General features: G+C 42.1%; 1 long non-coding RNA gene across 1 annotated transcript; it reads left to right on the forward strand.

The window, feature by feature from the left end:
• Positions 1–209: 209 nt before the first annotated feature.
• On the forward strand, positions 210–2,400 carry LOC121655552. The gene is made up of 3 exons (XR_006013239.1): positions 210–714; positions 1,120–2,043; positions 2,260–2,400. It is a non-coding gene; the product is annotated as an uncharacterized LOC121655552 (long non-coding RNA).
• Positions 2,401–7,745: the final 5,345 nt, after the last annotated feature.

A 7,745-nucleotide genomic window follows, 5' to 3' on the forward strand; every position in this document is an offset into this window, starting at 1 on the left:
GAATCTGGATTGGTTCTGTTCTCTCCATCAGATTCCTGGAAAGTCAATGGAAGCAAACACGGTGAACAGGAAGCTCCACCTGTCTGACAACAACAGGAAGTTTCCATTAGTGGACGTCCCTCAGTCATGTCCTGATCATCCAGACAGATGTGTTCTGTGTGGAAATGTTCTGACTGCTCGCTGTTACTGGGATGTTAGTAGAGAGGAGACGTTTGTCAGTGAGTTCCAGAGGAACCAGAAGGAGAGGAACCAGTAAAGACGGCGTGTTGGGAGGAAATGAATCCTCATGGAGTCTGAGCTGCTCTCATCGTCATGGTTACGCTGTCTCTCACAATAACAGATGAACAGCATGTCCTCCTCCTCCGTCTCCAGCAGTAGCAGCGTATGTGGAGCGTCCTGCTGGAACTCTGTCCTTCTACAGAGTCTCCTCTGACTCTGATCTTCCTCCACATCTTCATCAGCACCTTCATCATCCTCTGCTTCCTGGGTTTGGCTTCTTGTTCAGCTTGTTTTCTTCCTCAGTGTTTGTGTTGTGTAAAGAGTTTGATCCTGTCAGACATTATTAACCAGAGTTCAGTCTGGAAGCGTCTGTCTTCTTCAGAAACAGCCTTTCAGATTCACGTATGAAACTCTTCTAGATGATTCCTTGGATGTTTCCTGTTTTCCCTCCTTTAAAGATAGAAGCTGGGATTCTTCCAGGATCAACTGGACATGGTTTGTGTTTAGTTCTTGTCAGTTTCACTTCATGATGCTGGAAATGAAAATCCTCCCAGTGCGTCGCTCTGTTTGCCTCATTCTGTCCTTCATTTGACTTTTTCACTCTTTCACATGTTGAATTAGAGATTTTTTCACATCAGAAATAGTTTCTGAAACAAAAAGTCGAATGTTCAGTTTTCCCATTCTGTCTCCAGATGTTTGACTTTGGATTAAATTCTTCAAACTCCACATTTCAAATAAACTTTCATGAATCTGTTTTCAGTCAGCAGGTGAATTTTAAATGTTTGAGCTGAAAACTTTCACTGTTTCATTTAAATGTAGTTTATCAGCTTCAGTCAGCTTCATGTTTCTTTAAATGAAGATTTTGATGCTTTTATTTGAACATTCCTGACTTTCTTACAGGGATAATTGAAGGTTGGAGCTTCTACCTCACCTGGCAGTAAAAGCTGAACCTGCATGAACCATCAGGGAATTTAAAGATGGAAAAGCAGCTCATTTGTGCACATTGAAATAATTCAGACCTTTAAGGCCTTTGTGAAGTATTGATGCATGTAGCGGCTCAAACAGGGAGAGCAGCTGCTAATCCTGCCATCACCTCAACCAGAGTTTACACTTCAGAGCTAAACTAGAAACTTCTGCCATTTCTACACAATCAAGCCAACAGTGATGCTGAAGCAGAAGAGCTCATTTCTGACAAACCTTTACACGGAAAAGAAGCAGCGACACTAAACCAGCAGAGGAAGTCTGAGGAAACCTTTTAGAAACACTCAGCTTCTAAAATCAGCTTCAACATGAATCACTGATGGGATTAAAAGATGTTTCCATCAGCAGCAGGAACAACAGTTTCCTGCACTTTGTTCTGATTCTAGCTGCCATTTTATCATAGAAAGAAGAGCCAGCAGGACCTGAGACTGGACTCATGAGACTGGACCGCTGTAGCCATGCACACACAGCTGGATGATGCAGATGTTAGAGGGAACGATGGAGACTCAGAGGAGAAAAAGCTTTGATCCTCTGAGTTCAGAGCTCATCTCATGGCTGTTTGAAGGCTCATCATGATCTAAAGTTGGACTTAAACCTGAATCCGAGTTCAGTGTGAACAGTTCTAATGATGCTCAGATGATGCATTAATCCCAGCAGGAAAAACATCTGGAACGTTCTGGCCTTTCCATCAGATTCTTTCCTGCTATCAACATGTTGGTGCTTGTGTTGTGATGATGTCGTTTCAGACTGGAAACTTCTGGAAACTGCATCATGAAGATTCTTGTGTTCAAACTGGAACAAAGACGTGACAATAAACACATTTCATTCTCCTCCACTTCCTGTGTATGAGTGTGACGGCCAGCCACACATGCTAATATCTCCACCTCACCACCAGTAGATTTCCACTTTCATTGTCTCTGCAAGCAGAAGTCTAAACACGATACACACTATTTCACACACCTCTTTCCTTCCTTTCATTCCTCATACCTACAATATTGAACACACCTTCACGCTGTGAGGTCAGATTATGTTCGTATTCATGTGTTTCTTTTCTTTCAGGTACCTGGGTTCAGTCTCTCCTTCCTGGTGCAGCAAAGGCCTGGTCCAGGTCTGAGGACTGATAAACTACTGCAGCTTCATTGGATTCCACCACAACCCCCCTATGACACTGCAGAGTCATTGGGGGGGTTTGGGCTTCATTTTGAGGTTGGTTCAAAATGTAGTAGCCGTTTTATTTCCCCTCTTTGTGTTTACTTTGGCTTTTCTAAACTGGTATTTAACTTCCTGTTTGATTGTTCAGGAAGTTTGTTTCTGTTCATTTATTCCTTCATTTCTTTCACTTCTCTTTACTTCGGATTTTCACTCTACTTCTATTTATTTGGCCTCTTGTCAGGCTGTTTAGTTAAATCCTGGATGTGGTGACAGGTTTCAGGTTTTGGGGTAAATGAAGCAGTTTTGAAGCAAACCTGCATCCTGCTGCCTTACTGCTTGGTCCCTGACGGAGCATTAGAGGAGAAATAAACGCTGGGAGGCCTGGAAGTGGACAGGTGGGACATCAGCATGATTACAAATCCAAACTTTGGTCCTAGAGTCGGGAACAGATGGAGGAAGACGAGGAACTTTCCAGGGATAAATACATAAAAGCAACATATGGAGGCAAACACACGGCAGAAGCAGCAAATATGCAAGTTTGATGCCAAAAAGACCAAAAAAGTGGAAGTGAACATCTAAATGAAGAAAAATAAAAACTTCTCAGTTTACTTTCTGCTTCCAAAAAGGCTCTAAAATCTACTTTCACATCCAGGAGCCGTTGCAGGGATTTCACTAAATATTTATTGTAGCTGGACATAGAATTTCACCTTAAACCAGATAATCTGAAGTTTTACGTTTTTATTTCCAGTGTAAAATCCACCTTTATAAAAAGATAAAAACCAATGATTTCTCCCTCCAAAGTCATTTCTAAAGCATCTGTGACCTGGTCCCAATGACATCAGCTCAGTTTAGCTTTACAATGGTGGAAATACGCCTTCAGACAGTCTAGTGCTGCTTCATTCTGATCACATGTTCAAAGCGAACTCACTTGTAATTCCATCAAATGAAGCACAGAGCTAAAAGAAAACAGAGACGTCTGTTTGAGGCCATGAGGAGGTGGACAACTTTCCAGCAGCTGCTTTTATGTGTGAATCAAACACTTCAGGCTACTTTGTTAGCATGTATTCCTTCAGGCTGCCCACACACACATCTGAGTCTATTTAGTGGAAATACAAGTCTACTTTTCTTCAAGGCCTCAATACTGTGTCAAAGATTCCCACCGATATAAAATACCCTGCAGGTACTATCGTCTCCCAGAGAAGGCCCCGTGGTCAAACCTCAGCTATGTGGAAGTTTCCTCTTCACTTTGCCCATGTGGGCTTTTCCCAGGATCTCTGCTTTCTTCCCAAAGTCCAGAAACCTGCATGGTAGGTTTGCTGCTTCCAGACTGGATGTTTTAATGTGGGCATGTTTGCTTTTTAACTGTTTTTACTGCAGCTGGAAGCTCCAGGCCACCATGACTGTAAAGCAGAATACTGATGTTTAACCCGTTCACACTTTGTTTCAACATGGCCTCCAAAAACCAGAGTTTAAGAAGAATTTAATACTTCACGTTTTTATCACAAGTTAAATGAAAATAAAAGCTGGTTAAATGTGTCTTGTTGGTTTTTCAGCGTTCTCTCATCAGTTGTAATAAACATGTAATAAATGTGTTAAAGCAGCGAGTGTGAAAGGGAGACGGCAGCTTTGCATCAGGCTGGAACGTGCTCATAATGACGGATCAAAGCTGCAAACATCACTGACAACTTGCACCATGCAGGAATTTACTGGAAACATTTTAACTGCACATAGAAACATGCAGTTTAATAACTAATTCATCTGAGCTGAAACTGAGTCTAAATACAAGTTTTTATGACGTCTTTGAGCTGAATGGATCCACTGATTTCAGCATCAACTTTTCACTCAGCGTTTCTTCACAGGGAAAAGTAAAACATGTACAGGCCGTCTGAAAACATACTTCTACCTGGATATAAGCAATAATCCCTGTTTACTGGTCAGAATGATGCATGCTGGGAAAAACATGACCGTGGCTGGACTAAAGTGAGGCAACCTGAAATATAAAAACATGTCAGAGTTCTTTAAAGGAAGCTTCAAAACTGAGCTTAAAGGTGCAGCGTGGAACAAAAACAAAGGTCACTGACAGAAAATGTCACATATCATCAGAAACTGCTTCTATTGGCATCTAAACACTTTACTAAAATAACATGTTTTATTCTTTTACAATGAGACGTTTATATCTACGTGGCGTACGTCCACAGACATGCAGCTGCCACATTTGTGCCACCACTTTTACTACGGTGTCTCTGAACGGACAAACTGTGTGACGTGAGAACCCTCTCAGCTTTAAACCTGCAGTAGCGGCTTTGTTTGATAGGGGCAGGAGCAGCGTTTGGGATAAGTAAGCTCTTAAAAGCACCATAGAAGAAGACAGTCCACATGTAGACAGTGTGGAAGTAGCTACTGTAGTGCAGTCAACGCTGCACCTGAGGCCACCAGAAACACCTGACCTGGACAGCACCAAGAGAGTCAACAATGACGTCTATTGTTCACAATAAACCTGTTCTCTGATGTTCTCCAGGTTCTGTCCAGACAGGTCCTTCTTCTAGTGGTCCTGGTCTCTTGGTGGTCTTGGTGTCAGCACTCTTTCTGGGTCTGCTGCAGCTGGACGTTACAGGTAGATGTGATGGATCAGGCCGACCCAGAGTTTCTTTCCATCACACATAAAGAGAGTTCACACTCTAAACATGAAAGCTGAACATTTGTTCTTTTAAATAAAGAAATAAATAAATTTTTATTTGTATAGCACTTTTAAAAAACAAGGTTTACAAAGTGCTGAACAGCACACAGCAAAGTAAGGTAATAAAACCAACAAAGAAAAGACACATGCATGAGCACATTTCCACAGACAAATAGAAGTCTGACAATAAATAAGTCAGAAATAAAGTAAATAAGTAAATAAAAAGGTTATAAAAAGGCCAGTGGATAAAAGTGTGTTTTAAGAAGTGACTTAAAGATGAAACTGATGGTGCCAGCCTTATCTCCTCAGGTAGGTCGTTCCAGAGTCGAGGGGCTCGGAGCCAAAAAGCTGGGTCACCTCTGGTCTTGAGTTTGGACCCTGGCACAGCTAAAAGGGACCTGCCTGAGGATCTAAGGCTGCGGGGAGGCTCGTTGGGTGTCAGTAACTCTGTCATGTAGCCGGGTGCCAGACCTAAACGAGCTTTAAAAGTAATCAGTAAAACCTTAAAATCAATTCTAAAACGTACAGGGAGCCAGTGCAGCGAGGCTAAAACAGGGTCATATGTTGTCTTCTGCTAAAACCAGTGAGAAGCCGAGCTGCTGCCTTTTCAACAAGTTGGAGGCGAGAGAGGATTTATTGTCAAGACCGGAGAGGAGGGAGTTGCAGTAGTCGAGTCTGGAGAAAATGAGAGCATTGATAACTTTTTCTAAATCGGGCCGGGAGAGGACAGGTTTGATTTTACTGATGGTGCGGAGGTGAAGGAAACAGGACTGGGTGACTTTTTTCATGTGAAGATGAAAATTAAGACTGGAATCAAGTATAACACCCAGGTTTCTGGCAGAGGGGGTGATGTTAGAGGAGAGAGGACCAAGACTGTCTTCAATATGGGCGGTGGAGTGAGGAGGGTTGATGAAGATCATTTCAGATTTAGAACTGTTGAGTTGTAGAAAGTTTTGTGCCGTCCAACTGTTCACATGGTTGAAACACTCGAACACAGCAGCTCGGCTTCCAGTGTCTTTGAAAGAAATTAGAAAAAATAAATCACAAATAAAAGTCCAGCAAACAAAGAACTGAACACTTTTCCACAAGTCGTCCCGATCCTGGAAAACCCTGATTATAAACACGGATCCTAATTAAATACACAGAACACTAATGAAATACATTAACTGGCCATAAAATATCTGCTATCTGGACGTTTCCTGGTCATGTTGACTGGGAATAAATAATTCTCTACATGTATTTATTTACCAGCCAGAAGGGACATTTTAAATGGAAATAAAAGCTAACAATCCTTTACTCTCAAACATGTTTATTGATCCATACGCTCTTTAGTGTTTACTTTTAGGTGTATTGAGGACTGGAGCGTCCTGGGACAGAAGTAAACAGCCAGAACCCAGTCCTCAGTGGAGAACTGCTCCAGTCTGACACAGCTGCCCAGAATGAAGGAGATCAGGAGCTTATATAGAGGAGTCTTCCAGACTGGCCAATCACAGAGACGACGGAGCTGCTGGCGACCAATCCTGGAAGAGGGCGGAGCTGCAGACACAGGATCAGCAGCCAATCACCTGCAAGCACTGGCACAGTCCTTTTACTAACTGCTTCATGAACATGGTGGTATCATCTGCTCGCTGGGTGATTGCTGGCTGTTTGCCTCAAACATTAAGTTTCCCAAAGTCTACATGTTTGTAAGGGTCTTTTCAAAAAGCCCGACTATGTGTAGGGCTGGGCGATGTGGTCTATAACTGATATCAAGATTAGTTTTTTTCAATCCATTTTATTTTCTATAATTACTTTTTTAATAACTTGTATATTTTTATATGGAATTATTTTAATGTGTATTCAAATATTATTTTATTATTTAGGTTTTTTCTATTTTCCACCAGATCCCATAGATAGATAGATAGATAGAAAGATAGATAGATAGATAGATAGATAGATAGATAGATAGATAGATAGATAGATAGATAGATAGATAGATAGATAGATAGATAGATAGATAGATAGATAGATAGATAGATAGATAGATAGCTTTATAATAAGTATTCGTCTTTGAAGAGACTGTGTCAGAAACTGCAACTATTCAGGAGGAGAAACCAACTTGGAAGACGTGGCTGCATTCCTGCAAGAGGAAACAGCCGGTAATGGGCAGATGCAAGGGTATCGATGGCTACACCTGCGTGCAATACAGAGAGGATATGTGGTAACACAAGACACAGTAAGACAGCTGATCAAGCTGTTTGACCCTGAAGACGTTGAACTCAGGCGGGCACGGCGTCTGAGACGCAGGCATCACCACAACAAAGACCCAACGCTCTATGGCATGTGGATTCTTATGATAAACTGAAGCCATATGGCACTGCCATTAACGGGTGCATTGACGGTTTCAGTCGCTATGTTGTGTGGATGGAAGCCTACAGAACAAACAACCACCCCAAAGTAATTGTGGACTATTTCATTACTTCCATTGAGCGCTTGAGAGGATGTCCAGAGCGACTACGTGCTGACAGAGGTACTGAGAACGGCACATCGAGAACATGATGGTCTTTTTGTGCAGGAATCAAGCAGATAGTTTAGCAAGAGACGAAGTTTCCTCTACGGCTGCAGTACTGCAAACCAGCGGATGGAGTCGTGGTGGAGAATCCTGAGGAAACAAAGTGCACCACTTTGGATAAACCTTTTCCAAACTCTCCAAGGTGATGGACGTTTGTCTGGTGAC

The sequence above is a fragment of the Melanotaenia boesemani genome, chromosome 2 (genome assembly GCF_017639745.1).
Source record: "Melanotaenia boesemani isolate fMelBoe1 chromosome 2, fMelBoe1.pri, whole genome shotgun sequence".
Lineage (NCBI taxonomy): Eukaryota > Metazoa > Chordata > Actinopteri > Atheriniformes > Melanotaeniidae > Melanotaenia > Melanotaenia boesemani.